Source organism: Heterodontus francisci, chromosome 11, assembly GCF_036365525.1.
Source record: "Heterodontus francisci isolate sHetFra1 chromosome 11, sHetFra1.hap1, whole genome shotgun sequence".
In the NCBI taxonomy this organism is placed as follows: domain Eukaryota; kingdom Metazoa; phylum Chordata; class Chondrichthyes; order Heterodontiformes; family Heterodontidae; genus Heterodontus; species Heterodontus francisci.
Genome location: NC_090381.1, coordinates 42,273,707 through 42,288,410, shown reverse-complemented (window position 1 = coordinate 42,288,410; position 14,704 = coordinate 42,273,707).

The window sequence follows — 14,704 nt, the reverse complement described above, 5'->3', positions numbered from 1 at the left end:
TTGTGGTAACTGCTGTGTTCAGAGTGGGTAAATCTTTTACTACACAGATACAACAGCAAGTAGTCTTCTCCCAGGCTTCTGTCAGCCATGTTTTTAACCCTTGAGGAAATGTGCAAGTGTCAATTTTCCCTCCTATTGTTTTGTGGAGAGACGATGGAGTTCCACTTGAGATTTTCCCCGTAGTGACATGAATGAGGTAAGACACTCAGTGATATGGGGAGTACAAATTCCACCAAACTTAATTCACAAATGCACCTTTAACTGTACTTGGGTGGGTGGGCAAGGCGGAACTGGTGAGTTTCCAACTTTGACAGTTTTGTATATTGTTGCACATATCCAACTCCACTGATGATAGGTGTGTCTGTTCCCATCAGTCTCAGAAAGAGCCAGAGATATGCTGACTCTGCTCTTAAACGTACCTATTTTGTATTGACGGAAGTGTCTCCAAAAGCTGTGCCAAAGTAATCCTTCCAATCTCTGTGGGACTTTCCTTGGGCTGAGCTCATGGAACTTGCATCTGTTATATAACCCTCGAGCTCTGCTTGTGGAACTTCTTCTTCTTTGGCCTCCTTGTCTCGAGAGACAATGGGTAAGCGCCTGGAGGTGGTCAGTGGTTTGTGAAGCAGCACCTGGAGTGGCTATAAAGGCCAATTCTACAGTGACAGACTCTTCCACAGGTGCTGCAGTACCCTTGCGCTTCTGTCTTTTTTCCTGCCAACTGCTAAGTCTCTTCGACTCGCCACACTTTAGCCCCGCCTTTATGGCTGCCCGCCAACTCTGGCGATCACTGGCAACTGACTCCCACGACTTGTGATCAATGTCACAGGATTTCATGTCGTGTTTGCAGACATCTTTAAAGCGGAGACATGGACGGCCGGTGGGTCTGATACCAGTGACGAGCTTACTGGACAATGTGTCCTTGGGGATCCTGCCATCTTCCATGTGGCTCACATGGCCAAGCTTTATATAACCCTTCCTTTTCTATTCATATGCAAAAAGTGAATACCTCATGGCAACTCTGCATGCATGTGGCCCTCAGGGCCAAGTTCTCCTTCCCAACCAAACATTTGACTGTGCTGCTCTTGTACAATATACTTTCTAGACCTGTATTCTGCCACTTCCAGACACTACCTGATTGGTACCACTTGGACACATTCTCAGAACACGACATGATAATTGTGAACGCAATACCAATCAATCATTCCAGCCCAGAAGGGAATCTACTTGCTACATATAATAAACTCTTAACAGAAATGTTTAAAATTTCAAATTTTACATTCTGTCGACTTGCTTTCACAAACAATCTACACATGTGAATCTTATTGCATTTCCAACCTGAATGGCTGACTCCTGTTCCTATGATATGATTCCTCAGAACACTTAGCATTTCTACTTTCATATGTTGATTGAATTCCTCCTACATAAGGTAGAGAACAATGATCAATACGTCTGCGTAGAATAGGGCCAGAACTGTTATACAGCAGGATGTCCTCAATGTGATTCTTTTAGCTAGTATTACAACCAAGGCGGGAGAAATGCACTGTTACTTCAGTCCCACTACTGCATGGTTCACAGCATATCAATACATTTTCCCACCTACATAAGAATAGCCAAATTAGACCAAACCAGATTTCTTCAAACAACAACATTAACTATTTGTTAACTATTTATTAGAAAAGAAATAAGTCTTAACTACTAATGAAATAAATTTTAATATATATATATATATATAATGAAAAGCTCCTAAATTCCTTAGCCCTCATGAACACACACATAAACTCAAAATAAAAATGGTTAACCGGGGAAAAGAACTTTGGTTTACAGCTATTTCTTACGAATAGAAGGAATAACAAAAATAAATCAGTTTGTCACATTATGTCGGATGTTTTGGTACAGTGAAATGTCCCAGAGTCGACTAATCAGATTCTACTCAAAACCTCTGCAGGTGAAGTTGATGAACAGTCCTTGATGGGCAGGCATGCAAGTCTCCTTTACAGAGGGAGGTCTTTTTCTGGGTCTCTAGGCAGCTCAGGTCTAAGTTTCAAAATGCCTGCTCATTGTCCAAATCACTGGTTTTTAAAAGTCCAAAGTGAAAGCAAAAAGCCTTCCTGATCCCATCACATGACGAGACACAGTGTCTCCTCTGTCATTCAAAGTGTTGCTTTGATGAGGTCAAACCTCTGCTGTTTCCTTGAAACTGCTTGCTTTTCCTATTCTTGAAGACATAGTCAACATCCAAAAATTCCAGCTATTTGCAGGTGTCCAAGTCCACTGAAAATCCTTTTTTTCTGTTTTTAAAACACAGAAGATTTTGGTACACAAATAAAATATCTTGTAATACCTCCACCTTTGGCGAAATGAAATGATATTCTTGAATGCATTTCATCACAATGTAAACATTTTAAACATTTTTTTGCATTCATGCCCCTCATTCACTCTACTGGTAGTTAACACAATTTTGCTTTGTACCATTGTTACTCATGTAACTCAACAAAGTTAAATTTGTGACAAAGCAGCTACGATAACATTGTTTTTTCTCGAAATTTGTACAATCTTCAAGTGATAAGGCTGTAACAATAAGCTCCATCGGAATATTCTGGTATTTTGGATTTTAAAATTTTCCACAAAGATTAATGGATTATGGTCAGTGTATATCAGTGTTTGTTTGCAGTTGTGGGAGACATATATTTCAAAATGTTTAAGAGCTAGCAATAGGCCTAACATTTCTTTTTCCATGGTGGAATACTTCTTTTGGTGGCAATTCAGTGTTTTTGAAAAGGACCCCACTGGTTTTTCTATGCCTGATTCATCATCTTGCAATAGGACTGCACCAACCCCCCGGTCACAAGCATCATAAGCTACCTTGAAAGGCTTAGTAAAGTTTGGAGCTGTCAGCACTGGTTCATTAGTCAAAATTGCCTTTAGTTTTTCAAAAGATGCCTGGCATTTACCTGATCACACCACCTTGGTTTTCTTTTTCTGTAGTAAATCTGTTAGTGAAGCTGCTACTGTACCGAAATTCGGTACAAACTTTCTTTAGAAACCACACATCCCCAAAAACATCAAGATTTCATGCTAAGTGCTAGGGATAGACAACTCCACTAAGGCTTGTACTTTTGCCGTTCTTGGCAACGCATGTCCTTGCCCCATTATATGCCCGAGGTAGTTCAATCTTGCTTTTGCAAATTCGCTTTTTGCCAGATTTATGTCGCAATGTCTGGTGGATGGTATCAAACAACATGTCCCATCTGCTGTTCGCAATGGAAAGGATACAGGCCATACCCATCCAGCCTGTGCTTGCAAAACTCAAAACACAGTGTCCAACATTAGATGTGATTCCACGACTGGACAACATTTGCTAAATAATCCTCAGTGTGCTAAGAATTACACCGACAACCAATTTAAGATTGTCAGTCGGGCTCGTCGTGTGGTGCCTTTGCACGTACTGGAAGCTACACTTGTGTATATGAATACACAGGGCCCTGTTCTTTGCAAACAGAAAGAACATGTACACACATTGGCCTGAATTTTACAGGCCCCTCGATGCCGCGGGTCATGGCGCGGGGGCCGGTAAAATGCTGCGGGGAGAGGCCTGCCTCGACCCGCGACGTCGAGCCGGGCCCGCCGCATATTACCCGCGGTAGCGGGACCTCAGTGCGGCCCCCCCACCGCACAGCGGCAGCACCACAATTAGCAAATGGTAATGATTACTTACCTTTGCTGATTATGCAGCCCACTGCCCCTCCACCGACACTGCCGGATTTTTTGTTGAATGGGCAGCTGTCACGTGCCGTCCCATTCACAATCTGAAAAGCCAGCAGGTCTTCACTCTACATTACGGAAGGGAGGGGGGATACACAGGGGTCTAACTCTGCAGTCTGGAAGGAAGGAGGGAGGGGGGATACACAGGGGTCTCACTCTGCATTCTTAAAGGGAGGGGGTCTGTCATTACTGCAGGGAAAACTGTGCCGGCATGAAGGGAGGTACCATGTACCATCTCTCCGTTAACAATGTACGCTCTGTGTTTGTGAGGGGGCAATGGAACACTGGGCACCCTGTGTGTGGGGAGGGTGCCAGAAAGGGCAGGAGCATTAAGGTTATATGGATGGTGGGGGCAATCGATTCAGCTGGTAGGATCTTGATGTGGTCATGTTGTGCCATTCTGAGTGTTGGCCAAGATGGGCAATGCCATGGCACGCCACATAGTTGATCCAGGAAAGCAGCTGATGTACCCGTCAATACCAGTCCATGCCCTGTTAGGAACCTTTGAATACATGCATGGTTCAACTTTATTTATCACATGGAAATATGTATAGTTCATGCTACATTGTGTGATCCTCTGCACTTGAGGATCCATATGCACCAGAGGCAATACCAACCGGCAGATGCGATCTACGTAGAGGCCCTCGGTCGTGAGCAGCAGCCCCCAAGGGAGCTCGCCATTATGTTTGCCTTGCATCTACAGGTTCCACATGACATGCCATCGGATGTCAGAGCACCAGTGTCAGAGGAGCTTGCGCATATAGACAGGGTGGTGACACGTCTCTGTGCCCTACTCAAGGATGACCTGCGGCCCATGGGCTTCGGTGGACATCCCATGTTTTTGTTCCTCATAGTGGCAGCGGTTCTCAGGCCTGATGCCTCTGCAGCCTTTTTGGGGCCCACCAGAGACCTTTGTGGGGTCACACAGTCAGCAGTGCATCACTGCATCAGGGAGGTCACTAATGTCCTGCACTGGAGAGCCAGTGGGGATGTCTGCTTCAGGACGGACTCTCATAGCCGGCCCAGAGGGCCATTGGTTCTGGCACCATTGCCAGAAAAGCATAAGTTGTAATGTTCATAGACTGCACTCATGTAGCCATCAGGCCTACTGCCAGGCTACCACCTGCAGATGTTACCATTAAAGGAGCCCTCTCAATCTAGGTAAAGCTGGTATGTGAACACCGCGGGTGCTTGCAGCGAATGTGTGACCACTTCTCAGGCAGCTGCCATGACACCTGGGTGTTGTGCCAGTCCTGGCTGCCACCGCTGTTCACTGAACTGGCTCAGTTGGAGGGGTGGCTTCTTGGAGATAAGGGCTATCCTTTGTAGACATGGCTCCCGACACCGGTGAGAGACCCCACCACTGCTGCAGAGGAGAGATACAACGCCAGCCACTGAGCTACATGAGCCACCATCGAGCAGGAAATTGGCATGCTGAAAGAGCGCCTCCAATGCCTGTATGGAAAGGGTGATGCCCTGTACTACAGGCCGAAAAGGCCAGCTCCTTTCTTTGCTGCTCTGCACAACTACGCATCCAATAGGCCTGGCATGATGAGGAGAGATGTCAGCAGGATTCCTCCTCGGACTATGAGGACGCTGAGGACCTACAATATGAAAGACACACGGGAGGGCAGCTGGCACCCAGGCTCTGCACGCAGGGCTGGCAGTGAGGTAGGGATGAACGGCAGTGGCTTATCAGACAAAGGCTCTCTGCTCCATAGGAACCGACATGAGCTCTGCAAGCCACACATCAACCCTCGCTCACCTGCTGTGCACCAGTCCACATCTGCAGCATCCCTGTGTAAGAGGCAGCAGCTGACTGAGCCAATGTCCATGTCACTGGGTCCGTGGAGACGCTCATGAGTAATGGTGGCATGGCAATGATGTTATTGCATACGTTGGCTCTCCTGAACGGCCAATGGTGCAAAGGGATGTGACATTGGTACTGCATGCTGGCACACATTATTCGCACAGAGAAAAGGACACACATGTTGGTGAGGAACATTTAGTGAAAGACGTATTTACTTTGCTGCGACACCCGTGCATTCCCATTTGTGTCAGTGTGTTCTCTGTAAACGTCTGTAATACCTTTTATGGTGTATTTAAGTCTCACGTCCTAGAATGTGCAAATTTAAGATTATTCACCCAGGTGCGGCATGCCTACAGGAAGGAATGTTATACCTGTGTCGGAGAAGTGGATTGCAACTTCACAGGACATTGGGACACAGCAGGGTAAGTATGTGGCAGCAAAGCGGAAAGTGCTGGGGTCATTCAATAGGTCAGGCAGCATCTGTGGAGAGAGAAGCAGAGTTAACTTTCAGGTCTGTGAACTTGGACAAGTTAACTTTGCTTCTCTCTCCACAGATGCTGCCTGACCTGCTGGATTTCTGCAGCACTTTCTGCTTTCCTGCCAGATTGACAGCAGCCCCACTCTTCAACAGTCAGCTAAGTATTTCTTCAACAGTTGTCAGGAAGCAGGTGCTGGGGCATTTAAAATAGGGTCCCAACACCTGCTGTACAGCTGTAAAAGACTCTCTTACTGCGCTGAATGTCCCGCCTCTCCCCACGCAATATGGGGACGGCAGCTTGGCGCCATGATTCTAATGAGCTCCCGCGATTATTATCGCGGAGGCTTGGCGGTGGCCAGCGAATGCGGGCACGCCGCTGAGTTCAACGGGCACCGTCGCGGATGGCGGCACCTCAATAAAATTCAGCCCATTATACCTGTTTCAGCAAAACAAAATAAGTAACAGTCATTCGTTGGTTCATTCCTCAGGGCAATACCTTGACCAATCAGAGTCAAGCTGCCGGGTTTAAATTTCAAACAAAGTTTGGCAGGTAACTGTCAGTCACCATAAACTGATGCATTCTTCATGGCAATGCCTCTACCAATCAGAGTCCACTTGACAACCAATCAACAGTCTCTTCTCATACAGTATAAAGTTGTTGCTTTCCCTTAGATTGGTATTCTTTCAAATTGTCCTGATGAGCGCAAGACAAAAAGCTTCGACAACATTTCTCTATTTTCAGCAATACTTAGTGTGTTTCTGGTACCTAGTTAGGATGCCTGGAATTAACTTAGGCTGCATTGTCTTTAAGCATTGGATTGCTACCACTAACAGAATGTTCCCTTGGATTACTCCTTTCTCCAGCCACACATAAAGCATCTACCAGACAATGTGGAAAATTGCCCAGGTATATCCTGTCCACAAAAAAAAAGGACAAATCCAATCTGGACAATTAATAATAATAAAAGCAAAATACTGCGGATGCTGGAAATCTGAAATAAAAACAAGAAATGCTGGAAATACTCAGCAGGTCTGGCAGCATCTGTAGAGAGAGAAGCAGTTAACGTTTCAGGTCAGTGACTCTTCTTCAGAACTAGCAAATATTAAAAATGTAAAACGTTATAACCAAGTAAAGCAGGGGTGGGGCAAGAGATAACAAAGGAGAAGGTGTAAATAGGACAAGGTCACAGAATAGCTGACCAGAAGGTCGTGCAGCAAAGACAAACAATATGTTAATGGTGTGTTGAAAGACAAAGCATTAGTACAGATGGGGTGTTAACAGACTGAAAATTAAACAGCTGCCAGTACAAACATGAAAAAAACAGTGGGTAAGCAAACTGAACAAACTAAGATGAAATAAAATAAAAACACAAAAAAAAATTTTTTTAAAGAAAAAAAAACTGAAAATAAAAGTAAAATGGAGCCCATCATGTTCTGACATTATAGAACTCAATGTTCAGTCCGGCAGGCTGTAGTGTGCCTAATCGGTAAATGAGATGCTGTTCCTCGAGCTTGCGTTGATGTTCACAGGAACACTGCACGCAACAATCCCAGGACAGAGATGTGAGCATGAGAGCAGGGGGGAGTGTTGAAATGGCAAGCAACCGGAAGCTCAGGGTCCTGCTTGCGGACTGAGCGGAGGTGTTCCGCAAAGCGGTCAACCAGCCTGCGTTTGGTCTCCCCAATGTAGAGGAGACCACATTGTGAGCAGCGAATACAGTATACTACATTGAAAGAAGTACAAGTAAATCACTGCTTCACCTGAAAGGAGTGTTTGGGGCCAGGGATAGTGAGGAGAGAGGAGGTAAATGGGCAGGTATTACACCTCCTGCGATTGCAGGGGAAGGTGCCATGGGAAGGAGACGAGGTCATGGGGGTAATGGAGGAGTGGATCAGAGTGTCACGGAGGGAACGATCCCTTCGGAATGCTGACAGGTGAAGGGAGGGGAAGATGCGTTTGGTAGTGGCATCACGCTGGAGGTGGCGGAAATGGCGGAGAATGATCGTTTGGATATGGAGGCTGATGGGGTGGATTATGGGGTGGGGTGGTCAATTAATACCCCATCTGTCTATTTTCAGTCATTAGCAATGGGAGGGAAGGTGTCATTGACAGGGTAATCGAGCAGCACTTATTCACCAATAACCTGCTCATTGATACACAGTTTGAGTTCTCCTAGGACCACTTGGCCCTTGAACTCATTACAGCCTTGGTCCAAACATGGACAAAAGAGCTGAATTCCAGAGGTGAGTTGAGAGTAACTGCCCTTGACATCAAGATAGCATTTGACTGAGGGACAAATTTTATTTGGGCAATGGAGGTCCTGGCAGCAGGCCAGAGGAAGACAACCCCCTTCTCTCCCTCCCCACCCACTGGATTCTTCATTGGACCCCTGATGCTATCTCATGGCGGGCAGCCAATTATCTGCCCACCATTGATGCCATCCTTTTAAAGCATGAGCTCCCGCCTCCAGAGCTGCCAGCCAATCAGAGCGGGAGTGGTTGCCACTGCTACTACTGCAGGAGGTCCTGCAGTATCAAGGATGTCGAAGACCCCAGGACAGGTAAGTAGGGTCTGTGATGTCTTTGTGACTGGAGTGAAGTCTAACTGACTTTGATATAGGACGTGAGACAAAGACGGAGAGACAAAGACTGCAGCAACTGAGCATGAAGGCTTCTCCTTTATTCTGTCTTAGTTTCAGTTTCGCTTTGCTCGCATGTGTGTTCTACAGCAGCCTCTAGAGTACACAATGTAAAATGCAATTGTAAATTCAAAACACAACAACACTACATCCCTCCCCTCCTTAGTAAATGGGAGACATAGCATGTTTCAATAGTCTGTTTCCAAACCTGTAAACAATAAACTCAAACATAAATTGTTCATCTTGTAACATAGTCACTTAAGTATGTTGGGCATCTTCTCTCACAAGTAGGATATCATCTGATATCAGATGTGGTCTCATTTGAATAATGTTCTTCATCTGAGATTTCGATGTTGGAATTGGATTCTTGCTTGCGAGTGGTGTTTTCAGTGCTTTGAAGAATGATATGTTTCTTGTGATGATTTGTGAACTCTGCGTAGCAGTGATCATTGATCCTTTTGTGTTGGTCACAATAAATGGGGTTGTTTGCTTCCCAATATGACCATCACATTTCACAAGTACTTTATCTCCTGGCTTAAGAGGTGTTGCTCTAAATTTTATGTTTCGCTCCTCATTTACTTTCATTCAATCCTTCTGTTGTCAGTCGTGTTCGTGTACATGTTGATCATTAGCTCCACAGGGTAGCTCAGGTAGACGTGTGTACATAGGATGTGCACAGATGAGTGTAGCTGGTGGTTTTCTAGTAGTGGAGTGAGGTATCATTCTGTAATTACAAAGAAAGTGATATAGCTCTTGCTTTCATGATTTGTTCTCAACTGTAGCTTTACGTATCACTTTTTCTATGGTTCGCATAAGTCTCTCAACTTCACTATTAGCTCTTGGCCAAGTGGGTGTAATTTTCTGATAAGTGAACCCTAAATAGTTTGCTAATTTACTGAATTTATCGCTGTTGAATGAGGGTCCATTGTCACTTATTACCATTTGGGGGATTCCAAACAAGGCGAAGATCTTGTCAAGCTTTGGGATAACTGCTTCATTGAAGTTGACATAACTAATTCCACAATTGGGAATCTGCTGCAGTCGTCAGTAACAGCAAGTAGTTGTTGAACTCTGGGCAAATCTGTGAAATCAACGCTAACTTCATCCATGGTCCTGGAGGTAGTTCGGACATCTTAAGAGGATAATGAAGATTTGACTTTGTGGTTGCTTGACATGGTAAACACTGATTGATTTTGTGCCCGATCATATGGTCAATTCCTGGGAACCATACCTTTTCCTTAAGGAGTTGTTTGGTTTTGATTATTTCCTTGCGTTCTTCATGTGCTATATTGACAACACATTCCGTCAACGAGTGTGGAATGACAAATACAGTTGTTGCATAATACAAGATCAGATGTGGTTGTAAGGGTGAGCTCATTTCAAGCATTGTGAAGACCTTGTAATATTTGCACGATTTTGTTTGTAGCGCTTTCTCGATCATGTCTTTCCAGTTTCGAGATTCCATAGCGTTCATATGTAGTTGCAAAGCCTCATCTTGTTTTATTGCTGCTTTGATGTCAGCTAGTTTTAGCGATTTTGGCACCGCATTTATGCTTATGTAGTTGAGATGTTGTTCAGCAACCTTTTCCTCACAACTAATAGGACCAACTGTCGGCAACAGATGTTGTGAATGATAGTCTGCTGGGATGAGGTTGCCTGACTGATACTTAACCTGGAACTTGTATTCTTGTAATTTGAGTATCCAATGTTCTATTCTAGTGGGCGGTTTGCTATGTGGATTGTTGAACAAGCTCACTAGTGGTCTATGATCAATTATTACTTTAAATTTGCTTCCATTTAAGTTTTGCTAGCGATGCCCACATCACATGAACTAATAAGTGAAAGTGCTGTCAATGATAGGTAAAGTAATTCTCAAGAGAGAAAGACTCTTAGTCACGGTAAGTGCTATGTTCCCCTCTTTTCTCAGTTGTTTCTAAACAGATTAACAATGTTTTTTTTCCCCAGTGCCTCCCACAGTGAGTTTTATGATCTTGCTGAGCTTTTGATGAAGAAACAGTTGAGGACTTTTTTGAGTCTGGTTTCACCATATTTGAACACAAATAGTTCAGTCAAAAACGTCAGCATGACAAACAAAAGGCATTGCAGATTCAGGCAAAATGAGCATGTTCGTGTTTTGAGACGCCCTCACGAGTTACACAAGTGGGATGTGGGAAATGTAGAAAAGTGTGGAACCAAAAGATACTTGGTTGAAATTGATGGAAAGGTGAGAAATGTTCATGCAGAGCACATGATCCTGGCAAGGGATGAACCAAAACATAAAGATTTGCATATTTTTATCTCACTATTGTAGTTGTATAACTAATGAAACAAAAATACTTTTCTTTTAAAAAAGGGAGGCAGTGTAATGCATTCATGCATTATGTTAATGTGATATAACATCAGAGCATACATAGTACGCAGTGATGTAATAAACATCACTTGAATTGGCCATACCTAGTCTATGTTCTTTATTAATACCACCCGATATATAACAGTGTCCACAAAAGCAATGCTCAGAGAGTGCAAAATACATTGTGGCTAAAATTTAGCACATGGCCACAACAAACCTATTGTCAGAAGAACTGACCTTAAAGCTCAGCAAGGCAGCTCATTTCAAATAAAGATTGTGATAAATACAGGCAGAAAACCACAATAAGACTGTGCACTAGTACTTATAGAATTGACCATCAGAGGGCTCTGTGGTAGCAGCAAAAAGAGTCAAAAGACTGGATGGAACTGACTCTTCTAGCTCTGTCACTGTATTGCAGAAACATGCACTTGTGCCTAATATGCAGTTATAATGGAATTATACACACTGTCACATGGAAAGGTTGGTCACAGGCTTTACAACAATGATTTCTTTTACAGTGGGCTGAATTTCGGGTCCTACCAAAGGTGGGAATGGAAGCAGACGGAGCCCGAAAATACTGTCGCCGGCTGGCGTGCTGGGTTTCCTGACACCATGCTGGGTTTCCCGGTGCTTGCCATGTTCACCAGGGTGGGATCGCAATCTTGGCTGATCCCTGATTAAGGCCAATTAAAGTGGTTGAGGAGCTCATTAACAGATTGATAACGCGGGGTGTTGAGATTTTCACGGGGGCGCATGGGCAGCACACGCTGTCTGGGGCAGATGAGGTGAAGGGAGGCGGGGACAGAGTAGGGAGCCAGTCACGGCTGCCCCAGGGAATTACCTCGAACCCATAAAAGGGTGAGCGGCACAGAGGGAACTCTGCCATTGACAAAGTGTTGCCCTTGGTGCAGCGCTGGTGGCGGGGAGAGTGGGCAGCAAGGGCTCGGGCAGTGTAGGGATCATCACCCTCCTGACATTGCAGGGGCAGAAGAGCAGTGGGCAAGGCTGGAAAGCACAACTGGGCAGCCAGCTGACCACAAGGAAGGCAGCAGATGGCATTGGGGACATGTCTCTCAGATTTTACTCCTAGTGCCGATAAGGAGAAACACCCTCCACAGGAAGGAGCATTACAAGGGCAGAGGAGAGGAATGAGGAGCAGGAAGGACACAGAGGCTATAACCTCATTATAGGATCTACAGATGATGAGGGAGCTACCTTGAGATGACTGAGAATCAGTGCCGCAGGAGACTGTGACTCCCCAGGCAGATGGTCTCAGACATATGACCTTGTCACCAAAGACCTCGCAGGACTGCTCACCATGCTTTGCCAGTAGCCATGAGAGCGTGGCCTTGAACTTCTTCACTTCTGGCTCCTTCCAAGAATCAGCTGTGGATCTTAGTGGCATCTCACAAACAGCTGCAAACCACTGAATCTCACAGGTCACTGATGCCCTATTTTCCAGGGCTGGACAGTACATTCAGTTCACATCAGATGAGGCCTCATAGGCACTGAGGGCAGTGGGTTTCGTCACTATCAGTGGATTCTCCTGAGTTCAGGGCATCATCAATTGCACCCATGTGGCACCCAGGGAGATTCATTGACAGGAAGGGCTTCCACTCCCTCAATATCCAACTGGTCTGTGACCACAACAAGGGCTTCCTCCATATGTGCACTCGCTTTCCTGGCAGCTACCATGACACTTTTATCCACTGTCAGTCCAGGCTGCCACTGCTCAACACTCCATCCCCCAAAACTCCATGGATGAATCCTTGGTAACTCATAACCTGAGCCATGGTGGCACACATGAGCTGGATGGACTCTGCATTGCCTCAGGGATCTCCAACAAGGTAGGCCCTCCTTTCCAGTAACTCCTGAGGCCCTGCATCTGTGCCCAGCTGATCAGGGCTATCTCTGTCCTCCCTCCTCTGAGGGGAACAGCCCACAGCTACATCTGCCTCTGGCACCTCCTCCTGCACACCCAGTGCTTTGCTATTGAATTGACTGAATTTCTCGAGGAGGTGACTAGATGTGTAGATGAGGGTAAGACAGTTGATGTAATCTACATGGACCTCAGTGAGGCTTTTGATAAGGTCCCGCAAGGGAGATTGGTTAAGAAGGTAACAGTCCATGGGATCCGGGGCAATTTGGCAAATTGGATCCAAAATTGGCTTAGTGGCAGGAGGCAGAGGGTGATGGTCAAGGGTTGTTTTTGCGAGTGGAAGCCTGTGACCAGTGGTGTACCGCAGCGATCGGTGCTGGGACCCTTGCTGTTTGCAGTGTACATTAATGATTTAGATGTGAATATGTGAGGTATGATCAGTAAGTTTGCAGATGACACGAAAATTGGTGGTGTCGTAAATAGTGAGGAGGAATGCCTTCGATCACAGGACAATATAGATGGGCTGCGAAGATGGGCGGAGCAGTGGCATATGGAATTTAATCCTGAGAAGTGTGAGGTGATGCATTTTGGGAGGACTAACAAGGCAAGGGAATATACAATGGATGGTAGGACCCTAGGAAGTACAGAGGGTCAGAGAGACCTTGGTGTACTTGTCCATAGATCACTGAAGGCAGCAGCACAGGTAGATAAGGTGGTTAGGAAGGCATATGGGACACTTGCCTTTATTAGCCGAGGCATAGAATATAAGAGCAGGGAGGTTATGATGGAGCTGTATAAAATGCTCGTTAGGCCACAGCTGGAGTACTGTGTACAGTTTTTGTCACCACACTATAGGAAGGATGTGATTGCACTGGAGAGGATGCAGAGGAAATTCAATTGGATGTTGCCTGGTTGGAGCATTTCAGCTATGAAGAAAGACTGCACAGGCTAGGGTTGTTTTCCTTAGAGCAGAGAAGGCTGAGGGGACCTGATTGAGGTATACAAAATTATGAGGGGCATTGATAGGATAGATAGGAAGAAACTTTTTCCCTAAGCGGAGGGACCAATAACCAGGGGGCATAGATTTAAGGTAAGGGGCAGGAGGTTCAGAGTGGATTTGAGGAAAAATGTTTTCACCCAGAGGGTGGTTGGAATCTGGAACACACTGCCTGAAGTGGTGGTAGAGGCAAGAACCTTCATAACATTTAAGAAGTATTTAGATGAGCACTTGAAACACCATCGTATTCAAGGCCAAGTGCTGGAAAATGGGATTAGAATAGATAGGTGCTTGATGACCAGCACAGACACGATGGGCTGAAGGGCCTGTTTATGTGCTCTATAACTCTATGCTATCTAAACATGCACAAGGACCCACCAAGATGACAGTATCTGTGCTGGTGGATAGTGCACTTGTAAGGTGTGATGGTGCGTCTTTGTTTTCTTGTTGATCATCCAGGGCCGCGGAGGGGGAGGCAGAAGTTCTTGTCGGCTGGATGCCCGCATCTATGGGGGAACACAAGAAGAGATCGTGAGAGCGAGCCTTGGAGAGCAGAAACCTCTGCTGAGCTAAGGCCGTCCAATGCAACTCAGTATTCAGTATGCTGCCGGACAGGATGGAGTGCACTGCACCGCTTAATGAGCGCATTGTCCTCTGTAATCATCATCTTCATCATGACTGCCCATTTCACCAGGGCAACCTTCCTCGGTCAGCGATCCTGGCTATCTTTTTAAAAATTCTTTCATGTGGGCATCGCTGGCAAGACCAGCATTTGTTGCCCATCGTTAA